General features: G+C 42.6%; 1 protein-coding gene across 3 annotated transcripts in view; it reads left to right on the top strand.

Moving 5' to 3' along the window:
- LOC126426866 (speckle-type POZ protein-like) overlaps nt 1-12,478 on the top strand; it is a 299,470-nt gene that overhangs the window by 173,980 nt on the left and 113,012 nt on the right. The gene's annotated exons all lie outside the window — the stretch shown is intronic.

Genomic DNA, 12,478 nt, shown 5'->3' with positions numbered 1-12,478 from the left:
AGGCTTCGCTGCTATGTGAAGCAGCACGGATGGTGATCTGTGGCACCTCCGCCGAAAGAGCACAGTGCTGGTGCAGCACAAGTGTTCCGGAGCACACCTCTCATCATGCATTGCTCAACACGGAGCTCCGCGGCACACCACCCCCACGTGTTCACATGTTGAGGCAACGACATCGTTAGCTACGATTGCAGTGGGCACAGGACTGTCGGGGTACGACCGTCGATCAATCGAAAAGTGTCGGCTCTTCGGGTGAACCACATTTTTGCTACACTAGGTCGATGGTCGTCATCGAGGTGAACTGCGGTTTCAAACGTGCAGCGACCCACTGACACTGGCTGGTGGGAGCAGTGTTATGGTGTGGGAGACATTCTCCTGCACTTTCGTGGCACCTGTGGTAGTAATCGGAGACACATTGGCAGTTGCATACTGCTTGCATCCCTTCGTGGTTCAAATGGCTCTGAGCACTATGGGACTTCTGAGGTCATCAGTCCCCTAGAACTTAGAACTACTTAAACCTAACTAACCTAAGGACATCACACACATCCCTGCCCGAGGCAGGATTCGAACCGACCGTAGCAGCAGCTCGCTTCCGGACTGAAGGGCCTATAACTGCTCGGCCACCACGGCTAGCTGTGCAGCGAAAAGTAATATGGATGGAGCAGGGGTAGCACACTTGTGTAGTCTGCGCAGTTGTGTCTAACTGCTATGTCAAGGTAGCGTAGTTTATGCATCTTCCTGCTAAACGGAAGACCCGGTTTAGAACCCCAGCGTTGATAGAAATTTTCATTTGTCACCTATGAATTTTTTCGTTGCTCGAATGCGGCAGAGGTCAGGATTTCTTCTTCCTCAACATTTCCTCTGTAACGAGTACCTGTATATAATATGTGTATTGAGTGCCACTGTTTGTATGGGTGCTCAGAAAGTAACTGTGTGGTTACTATGTACACTATGTTGGTAATGACATCCACGAGTGACTATACAAGGCTCAACCCGCCTAATTTTATTGGGAATCCCTTTCTGTCCATCTGATTATGGTATGCTTCTCGTGTATGAAGTTGTTTCAATATTTAAATCTCGAATGAAGCATTGCCGTTTGCGGTACACTACATGCTATTCCCCAAAGAAAAATGTCTGTTGGCGTAAACTCCGAGGAGCGAGGCTGCCATAGGTTCTTTGAGATGAAAATTTCGCCAAAAAACTCTTCCATAAGACGCATAGTGTGTTGTAAGCCGTGTTAGCAGTAGCGTCATCTTCTTGAAACACTGAGTAGTTGGTTTCGTCCTCCCTCAGATGGGCGATACAATCCTGGATCATTAAACAAAAACTTTTACTGTTCACGGTTTCGTGAAACAATAAACATCAGACGATAAGCCGTATAATATCGCTAACCAGGTCCTATTATAAAACTGCATCTTCCACAAGAGTAGCGAAACCTTACTTAGCTTCCGAGAGCTAGTATTCAGTATGACAACAGCACTCTATTATCTGATGGCAACTGACAGTAGAAAGGATTCTAAGTGTCGTAGGTTTTAGTATTCGGCACCTGTAGCAGGTGCCTACGAATATCTGCCCCTAAATTTCAACATAAGTTTTTGCTGGACTCCTTTGGATCCAGTGAGTACTTCTCTCTGCTTCATTTTTTTCCCCAACCCGTCACAAACCTCTATCTTTTTAAATGTTATTCTTTTTGCTCCTTCTCACAATGGAATTTACAGAGTGCAGATTTCTCCCGGCTGGCCATGCAGTGACCACGCAAGGCGTCCCACATCTGTCCCACGCTGCAGCTGCTTCCCAGTGTGTACCTGGCTGCATTCTGTCCCTTTCAGCGAAAAAAAGTTTTGTGAACCACTTGCTATTTTCGCAATGCGGTTCTCGACTTCCCACAGCCATCCAGCAGACCCAGCTTACACAGAAACGTTACACGTATCAGTCACAACATAGACTTGCAATAATGAAGAACTTATTAGAATCACAATCGCTAGCATTTGTTTCAGTTACATGTGTACTTAAATTTATCGCTCGAAATTTTTAGTCTAATTTGATGAATGGGTTATTAATTAGATTACAGGGCAGTTATGGGAGACACTGTTCCATAACACTGCCCCTAAATGTATTCGCAATATACATGCCATTTGGGTATACTGAGCGCATCCAAAATAGGGCAGCACACGCAAGTCTGGGCTTTTTGAATTTCTCTCTGTCATAAGTAGGCTTCTTAAATTTCCCATTATTTTAAAATTTGGAGAAGTGAGGTAGTTCCATCATCTTTGATATTTCAGTAGTTGCCCATCCTTGGATTTTTTAATTTCCTGCCTTGCCATCTTCGATTCCACTATCTTGGAATGCTATGTCATATACAAATAAGGGCAGCAAACACTGTGACAGGTTTTGTCCCAGAGTGCTCGTTGCATCTCTGCTCAAGAATCTATCTTATTCTGAATGCAAGACTTTACTTTATTCGCAGTTAGTGTAAGGTGTACCTTATTTATCTCTACATCATTAAATAGTTAATATCTTTAGTAATTAGCCTTGGCATAATTTCATTTTTTTAATTGTATCTAGGGAAAATTTTCCTAACGTTCTTCAAAATATTATTTGTTAAATAAGTCACAACCTTTTGCCTTCCTAAGCCACTGACAGATGACAACTATGCCTCACAAACAGAGATAAAATTATTTGTGACTTATGGCTAAATATCATTATAAATGAAACATAAACTTGTTTCTGTGTGTGTTGCTGCAGTCAGAACAGATGAAAATAGAACAGAATTTACAATTTTAGCCTATTATATAAATGAAACTTAATTTAAGAGAGGGGTAAAAGGAAATTAAGTTTGATCGTTTAAAACTAAGGTATCATCTTGTCTCACATATTTTTCTAAATCTCACAGACTTTTTAAATGATATCTTCCAATATTTAGGGTTACTTTGGATGAGTCTGAAAATCTTATATGAATGTAATTCAAGATATGCCTTGTGACAGCTGAACTCAAAAGAAATAAAACTAAGGCAGATTTCACTGTAATCTCCTATCAACTTCAAAGGCATTGAAAGTGAATAACTAGTTCCGACTGGCAAAACAGGCAAAGGAACACGCCAGAGTGCTATAGAAAGCTGTTTTGATTGTTCACATAGGCACTGTGCTGAGTGTGTTTTATTGATATAATTTTATTTTCATTTTATTTGTTGCCATGCAGATTCCTAGGACTGATAAAAATTACGCAATAAGAACATCGTTAATTGAAATTTGTCTAAAAATTAAGTTTTTAAACCATCAGTAGAAAGTTTTCTTTTTTGCTTCATGATTTAGATATGTGTCTATTGTGTACAAGCGACTGCCATTGCTGAAGAAACTTAGAACTATACTATTCTGTTGCACTTATCTCATTTACTTTTGTACATTTATATTTATTAAAAACAGACTCTGTTGACTTTATATATTTACACTACATTTCTTTCTGCAGCTCTGGGATTCAAGCCACCTTTAGGAGGTATGTATCGTCCACATAATCAAACTTTTTGTTATTGTTGCGGATATGTTCTCAGTTGTGCAACAGTGTCTTTACAGCATTATTTATTATGTGAGATGTTATATCAAAATTCAGTTTCAATGAGCATGCCATGTAATCAACTGGCATCAATTGGTTCAAATGGCTCTGAGCACTATGGGACTTAACATCTGAGGTCATGAGTCCCCTAGGACTTAGAACTACTTAAACCTAACTAACCTAAGGATATCACACACATCCATGCTCGAGGCAGGATTCGAATCTGCGGACGTAGCAGTCGCGCGGTTCCAGACTGAAGCGCCTAGAGCCGCTCAGCCACCGCGGCCGGCTCAACTGACTTCAAAAGTTTTTATGTATGTCTACTGAATCATTACTTCAGAATGTCTTGGCCCATCGTTTTGTCCTTCTACCTGAGGTCTCATTCCAGAACAGTACTCACCCAGTACGCTGGACATGATGATTGTACAAGAATTATGCTGTAATAAATAATACAAAAGAACTGTTAACATCATGACAATTGCTATTCATATAAAATTCTCGTTACAAAATGGACAGAATTACCGCAGACTCTGAAAAGAAGTAAGAGGCTGGCAATTATTAAATTAAATCTTTAATGCTTGGTCTAGTGTTTTATTAGAAAATAGTCACAGATGCTACTGTTGGGGTGAATTTTAATTTGACACTCTTTGAAAGGAGATGAAAAGAGACATTTCTCCCTTCTGTGGAAGAGTTGTTGGATTCCTTGATAGAGTAATCCCCCACCCCACTGTGTCCCAGCATTGCCAGCTATTGAACCCAGCAAGATGGCGCAGTGGTTAGCACACTGGACTCGCATTCGGGAGGACGACGGTTCAATCCCGCGCCCGGCCCTCCAGATTTAGGTTTGCCGTGATTTCCCTAAATCACTCCAGGTAAATCCCTGGATGGTTTCTTTGAAAGGGTACAGCCGACATCCTTCCCTAATCCGATGAGACCGATGACCTCGCTGTCTGGTCTCATCCACCAAACAATCCAACTCAGCTATTGATATTACTTTCTACATAAGACGCAGTTGGGAATTCGCAGGCAACATTTTACGTAAGGCTTCTCTGTGACAGTTGCTAGTCTCTATTGAAACTCCAAGTTTCCAGTGCACAGTCACAATATGTTTTACATTATTTCCACTCAGTGTGGGCCGCCCACTTAGAGGTGCCATGTTCCGAATTATGCAGCCCTCCCACTGGAATTTCGAGTCCTTCCTCAGCCATGGGTATGTGTGTTGTTATTAACATAGTTTGAGTAGTGTGTAAGTCTAGGGACCTCACCAGTTTGGTCCCATAGGAATTCACACACACACACACACACACACACACACACACACACACACACACACACACACACATAGGGAGAGAGAGAGAGAGAGAGCGAGAGAGAGAGAGAGAGAAAGAGACACTATAATGCATGAAATCATGATTTGTAAAGCAGTCAACTAAAAGAGGAAAGGTACAATGAAAGATTTTAAATGGAGCAGCAGGAATTGCAGCTGACTGAAGGTTGGACTGGTAAGGGATGAGACACCGCTCTGAAACTCCTTCAACCTAACAGCTTAGAGTGTAATCTGGTCAGTTCAACGAATTTCAGAAATGGCTGGAACTTTCTACGGAGAAAACGCCACCCACAAAGAGCAACGTCCAGTACGGTGACAAGTGACAAGCCACTCACCTTCCCATTCACGCCTGACCTTCTGGCTCAACGGTGAGTTCACAGGTTCCAAGGGAATGATGCTTTCTTCAACTGCCACTCCCTACAGGCCTCCTTCACCTCTATATCTACCTGCTGGTTTCCAGCCCAGGTACCTGGCAGAACACCACCACCTATCCACAATGTGGCAGCAAGAGAAATGCAGTTCGTATATTTTACGAAACCTTTTCACCTACCTGCTTACTTTGAAGAGCCTGTATAGCACTAAGGGTATTGGATCAGTTTAGAAACATGTTTCCTTTGTATCATCTCATATGATACAGGGCCTTCCAAATATCCTACAGCTCAGCATGACGGATTATGAAAGCATCTGGTAGGCAGACTCTGAGGACACAATCAGAGAAAACCATTGAGCACCCAAGGGATCCTCTCTGTCTAGATACATTTCAATAAACAATCTTAAAATTCATGTGTCCATGTAAGACGTTAGTAAATATACCTAAAAAATTACGATCTTTAAAATCAGTCAAATTTAAAATAAGTAATGGCTTCTAAACGTAATATAGTGGGGAATTACTCCACCTGTGTTGTAAGGCTTAGTATTCGCCACAACCACTCTTAAAATACAGCTCTTTGTTCGGTTCCCAAATGGTCCCACTGCTCACAGACGATTATCGAAAAGCCACTCTGTGAGTGGGAGAGAATCAGTATGGTATGCTGGCAATTAGATTTTACAAGACGTTTTGTAAGCTTGTTGCACAGTGAGTAGCTTCTTTTTTTCTTTTTATTTACAACGTGATCCATTACAATATTTGTAATATTCCATGTATGTATTGTGTGTGGGTGTGTGTGTGTGTAGTGTGATCTTTGTTTTGTATGATGATGACAGGGGAAAGGAGAGGGTGAAAGCCAGTGCTGGCGCATGGCCTGCTCCTCATGATTGACACAAAGGGGGCCACCAGGCTGAACACCCCCATCCAGCAGACAAACCACCATCAACAGTGTTGCATGCCCCCGCTTGATGAGGCACTGCAGAGAGCTTTGGTATTCAAACGAGAACACTGGCGTAAAGCGTGGTGACCAGGAGCTTTACGCCACCACCTCTCCTCCCCTCGCCGCCCAAATACTGGCAGTAAAAACTTTTTCCGCCACCAGAATGCAAACTGCCTTACCACCAGGTCAAGCGCCACTGCACAGGATTGCATTAGCGACCTTAGCCGTGGAGATTTGTTACGGCGAGCAGCTGCCGTCAGATCAGAAGTGGTGGCTGGCAAGCTTCGGTGAAGAGGCTCTAAATGCACCTTTTGCCAGTCTAATGCCCACCCAGTGGACCTCCAAATATGACGGTCTAGAAGGTCTGATCATCGGAGATCCATCATGAAGCTGGGACTAGACAAACTCTCTTTAAAACTGGGGCAGGTCTGCTCGATCTTCTTCCCAAACTCTGTGTGCTGCACGCTTTAAAATTTCAAGGGCTTTGATGGATCGAGAGCAAAAGTTCCTCAGATGTGGCAGGCACTTGAACGCTTGATGAAAATGGATGCCCATATACCTCACCGACGCCTTCATATTTAAAAAGATGTCCCTCAGTTTCAGTTCTGGAAGACGGAAAGGATGACGGGAACTGTTAACAAGCAACACATGCAGTTTATTTTTTGACAATTACTTGAATCCAGGTCTGTGTGCCCATCTCTCTAGTCTCTTAGCAATCATCTGCAGTTGGTGCGTACTTGCTGCAATTGTGAAAGATGTATTGAAAACTGAAAAACTCTCCGCAACTAAAGCGCCCGAACAGTCCATTGAGGTATTGTTAGTTATAGCCATCAGAAACCACGTCACAGTTGAAACATCTCCTTGAGGGATATAGTTTTCTTCCATAAAAGTATTCGGTAAAACTTTACTAACTAGATACCTAAACTAATGTGGGGAGAAGAAACACGTAAGAACATGAAGACGTTCCTGTACGTCTTTTCTGTATAAACATGGGACAACCTGTAGCACTGTCTGGTAGCAGAAGGCAACGAAACACAGCTTCAGTACAGGTTTTATGATGAACTTTGATTGCAAATGTTAATGGAAATTCAAATATATTCAGTAGTCAACGCTCTCTTTCCTGTCATTTGAATATCAGACACACTTTCTATTGGCAGAAGTAAGCAAGAATGCCAGTTAAAAAGGCCAACTATCTTCTAAATCGCCATTTTTTTTTCGTTGATCAATGTCCTTACAGGTTTTCCAGTGGCCGCAACGGTTCCCCCTCCTGTGCCAACTTTTCGCCCCAGAGCAGCAGTTGCGCCCTCCGTCCTCAATTGTTCTTTCCATATAGTCCAGTCTCTGTCTTGCCCTACGATTTTCATACTCTGTAATTCCTTCAAGCATCATAAAAGTTATTCCTTGATTCTTAACACATGCGCCATCATCACGTCTCTTCTTTTTGTAAATGTTTTCCATATAATCTTCTCCGCTCCCCATTCCGTATCTTATCAGTCCTCCTAATTTTCAACATCCTTCCATAGCACCACGTCCAAAACGCTTTGACTCTCTTCTTTCTGGGATTTTCTCGTCCGACATTCGGTTCCACACAAAGCTGCAGTCCATACACACATTTTCAGAAATATCTTCCTCAAAACAAGGAAATTTTTTTTGACAACAACAGACTTTCTCACAAACCACGTTTCTTCCTCACCTCACTATTTTCGCCTTTCTTCGATTCACTCTCAGTCCATTTTCTGTGCTCTGTAGACTGTTCATTCTATTCAGTATGTTCTGCAAATATTCCTTGCTTTCACTGATATGAACAATGTCATCTGCGAATCTTATCCCTGGTGATCTTTCACTCTGTGGTTCAACCCCACTCCTGGACCGACCTGTCACTGCTTCTGCGATGTACACATCGAACAAAATGTTCAGATATTTATTAATTCCCAAGGGACCAAACTGCTGAGGTCTGGGGTCCCTAGACTTACACATTACTTAAACTAACTTATGCTAAGAACAACACACACACCCCATGCCCGAGGGAGGACTCGAACCTCCGGCGGGAGGAGCCGCGCAATCCGTGACACAGCGCCTCAAACCACGCGGCCACTCCGCGCGGCTACATTGAACAGTGAGAATGAAAGAGTTAATTCCGAGCATTTCGTCATTTGCCTTCAGTACTAATTGTTACTTTTTGATACTTTTACATATGTATATTTCACGTCTTTCCGTAATGCTCACTGTTATTTTCTCAGAATTTCGATAGTTCACCATTCGCCATTCCGTAACGTTTTTCCTAGGTCTGCAAATCCCATAAAAGAGCCTCAATTTTTCTTAAGTGTTGCTTCTTCAGAACTGCCTTCACCTTTTCTAAAGCAAAACCATCGGTCACGTCCACAACTATTTTTGCATCCTATGCTATTTGTTTCTGAAACTTGCATTCTTGAGCTACTGTACTGATTGTGCAATAAGTCTCACATTTATTTCCCTTTACTACCTTTGGAATTGTACCGATGATATTTTAGAAAGTCTCCACCACAACATGAAAAGTCGTTTTGTTGCGTTTAATCCCAGCGCATTTAGGAATTGCAAAACTTGAGTATCTATGTCTTTTACCTTATTCAAGCGCAAGTCCTCCATATCTCTTTCAGACTCTAATAATGAACCCCTTACTGACGTTTGTTTCTTCTTCCTGCTCGTCACTGACAGCTCTTTTCCCTCCTAAAGCCATTAAACACCGTCTTTCCACATATCCTGTATCTCTTCTGCGTTTAACATCGTAACTCTTTCTACACTATTAATGTTGACACTTCTGCATTTAATTTCAACGGAAGTTGTTTTGATTTTTCTGTATGCTGAATTTATCTTTCCGACGATCATTTCTTTTTCGATTTATTCGCAATTTTCGTGCAGCTTTCTTGACATGCTATCGCTGTGCTTAGTTCCTAAGTACATATTGCTTTATTCCTGTCTTTTCCCGAGTATTTTCCTACTTCTTTCATCCGAATATCAGTTTAAATATTTCTTCAGATGGTTCAAATGGCTCTGAGCACTATGGGACAACTTCTGAGCTCATCAGCCCCCTAGAACTTAGAACTACTTAAACCTAACTAACCTAAGGACATCACACACATCCATGCTCGTGGCAGGATTCGATCCTACGACCGTAGCGGTCGCGCGGTTCCAGACTGTAGCGCCTAGAACCGCTCGGCCACTCCGGCCGACAATATTTGTTCCATTACAGAAAGTTTTTTCTCAGTTATTCTACCCGTACCTACACTGATCAGCCAGAACATAATGGCCTACTATCGATATAAATCCATCCAGGCGATAGCGGCGTCAGCCGGCGAGATATGCCTGCTGAACGGACACACGTACGGTGCATGTGGTATCAATGAGTGTGCTGTCTGTGTGTTGAATTGTAAAGGCTCGCGTTCTGTCTGACCGAAGGCAGACTGCAATGGCCTGGAGGTTAGGCACGAGCATTTCAAAAACTGCAAGGAGAGCTGTGGTGAATGTCTTCAACGCCAAGCACAAACCACGTCCTGACGTCGTAGGGTTGGGCGGCCACCTCCCATTACAGATGTCGGATGTAGTAGGCTGGGCGGATTGGTAAAACAGGACAGGCTGCCAACTGTGGCGGAACTAGCACGAGACTTTAATGCTGGGCAGGGCACAAGTGTGTCTGAACTCACAGTGCACCGGACACTCCCAACGATGGGCCTCCGCAGCCGACGGCCCATGCTTGTGCTAATATGAACAGCACGACACTGACGACTTCGTCTGGAATGTTCAGCACTGGGCAGTGCAACAGTGGCAGAGCCTTGCATGGCTGTATGAATCCCGATACCTTCTCCGTCATCCCGATAGCAGGGCGCGAATCTGTCGCCTTCCAGCGGAACAGCCCCTTGACACCTGTACGGCCGTACGGAGACAAGTTGGCGGCGGCTCCATTATGCTCTGGAAACCACTGACACGGGCATTCGTGGGTTGAATGGAGCTCGTGCAAGGCACCGTTACGGCCAAGGTGTATCGCACACTGGATGGCACAACACATACACCCCTTTAGAACGAACATGTTTCCCGACGGCAGTGGCATTTTTCAACAAGGTAATGCCCCATCTCACAAGGCCAGGACTGTGACGGAGTGGTTCGAGGAACACACTTCCAGCTTCTTTGATGACCCCTTCCCCTTTAACTGAACTACCTACTGTAATATTCATTACAGCACATCTACCCATTCTCAGATTCTCCTCGTTATTGCCACATTTAATTTTCTTGATAGTTCTCTTTATATTCAGCCTATTGTTTATCCTTATTTCATTGTGGTCTTAGTCTATATCTGCCCCTGATTAAATTTTACAATCCATTATCTCATTTCGGAATCTCAGCCTATCAATAACGTCATCAAGCTGATATCTAGCATCCACTCCAGGCCACGTCTTCCTGCTTTTATGATTTTTGAGCGGTGTATTCGCTACCACTATCCGATGTTTATCACAAAACTCTAGTCTCTCCTCTCCCCTTCATACCACCGAGCCCAAATTTTGCGATAACACCATCTTATATTCTTTCCCCTACCGCAACATTCAATCTTCCCCTGATTACTAGTTTAACATCTCCCTTAGATACTGAGTTGCCTATCCGGTGCCGTCATACATTTTCTCTACCTCTTCATCTTTTGCTTGTTAAGTCCACAGGTGTAAATGAAATACTGTTGACGGCACTGGTTTGATATTCTTTCATCATCTTCTTTAACTCAGGCAGTAACATTATAGCTTGTTCTACCTTCGCAGATGCGAGCTTTTCCTTGGTATTCCTGTATCTCTGTCCTACAGCATAAAGTATATTACATGTCCAACTATTCTTTCTGCCTTATTCTTTCAATGTGCTTTTTCATTTTATCGTCGCATTTTCCATTCTTTCATTGGTGCAAAATGTATTTAATTCTGTCCCCGTTTGAGAACTGTTTATTTGTTCTCTCAGAGTACATCTGCATCTACGTGATTACTGTGCTATTCACAATTAAGTGCCTGGCAGAGGGTTCAATGAGTACATCCTTTCACTATCTGAAAAATTTCGTTTCAGCTGACTGTATCCTCCTTTGGCGTTTCTTAGTTACTTTCCAAGTCTCACGTCCACGTGTGAGGATGGATGTTGCCATTACTTCGTAGAATTTGGTTTTATATCTTTCTTGCTATCATTGGGTAATGTTTCCTGTATAGTGCCACGTATCATTTGAAACTTACATAGCTTAGTGGATATAACGTTACGATAATTGCATCATATCCTAACAGCATAAAGTGAGATTCCCTTTGCAAATGATTTTCCATTTAGCACTATTTTAGTACACTTTGGATATTTTCCTTAAAAAGTCATAACTTACGTTGTATTTTGTGATATGTTGAAGCTGTGGAGTCCGAGAGATGTAGAGTAAATTGTAAATAATCGTCCATTTTTTGTAAATTACTTGGTTCAAATTGCTCTAAGCACTATGGGACTTAACAAATGGCTGTGAGCACTATGGGACTTAACATCTGAGGTCATCAGTCCCCTAGACTTAGAACTACTTAAACCTAACTAACCTAAGGACATCACACACATCCATGCCTGAAACAGGATTCGAACCTGCGACCGTAGCAGAAGCGCGGTTCCGGACTGAAGGGCCTAGAACCGCTCGGCCACAGCGCCCGGCAAATTATTTGGCCATCAGCAAAGAGTACAGTATGTAAATTTGTAGTTCTAGAAACTAATTTTATTCGTGGACTAATTTATCATTCGACTGCCTAACAATATTGTCAGTACGACATATATATTAAATAAAGTGGGTGAGAGACGGCACTCTTGTCGTACATCTCTGTTAATTCCTATCGGTGCTGTTCTCTCTCTGGATGCATAAATTAAAATTCTGTTATTCAGATAATAAACTTTTAGGCACGTGTAATATTGTCCCCTTGGTATATTTACTGTCTCCGTAAGTGGTCCACTGTCCTGGAATCCTAGTGCTGAACCCCTATTACTTCTGTTATATGGGGCAGATGCTATTGACGATATTGTCACATACACAAATGACATCCTAGTACCAGTCCTTGCAGACTCCAGGGCGAGACTTGAGGAAAAAGTGAATTATGTGCTTGTCCAGATGCAGCATTGGTGCAAGAGCAAGAAACTAACTATAGCCGTTCATAAAACCACATACATACTTCCTTAGAGAAGACTTTCTCTTGCCAGAAATCCTTCCCTGGTGCTTGACGTAATATCTGTCATAGATATTTAGCCACTCTTCTAGACGAGAAAAGAAACTTCCCACAA

The sequence above is a fragment of the Schistocerca serialis genome, chromosome 11, assembly GCF_023864345.2.
Source record: "Schistocerca serialis cubense isolate TAMUIC-IGC-003099 chromosome 11, iqSchSeri2.2, whole genome shotgun sequence".
Lineage (NCBI taxonomy): Eukaryota > Metazoa > Arthropoda > Insecta > Orthoptera > Acrididae > Schistocerca > Schistocerca serialis.
Note: the sequence above shows the minus strand (reverse complement) of the source record. Positions and strands in the feature narration are given on the sequence as shown.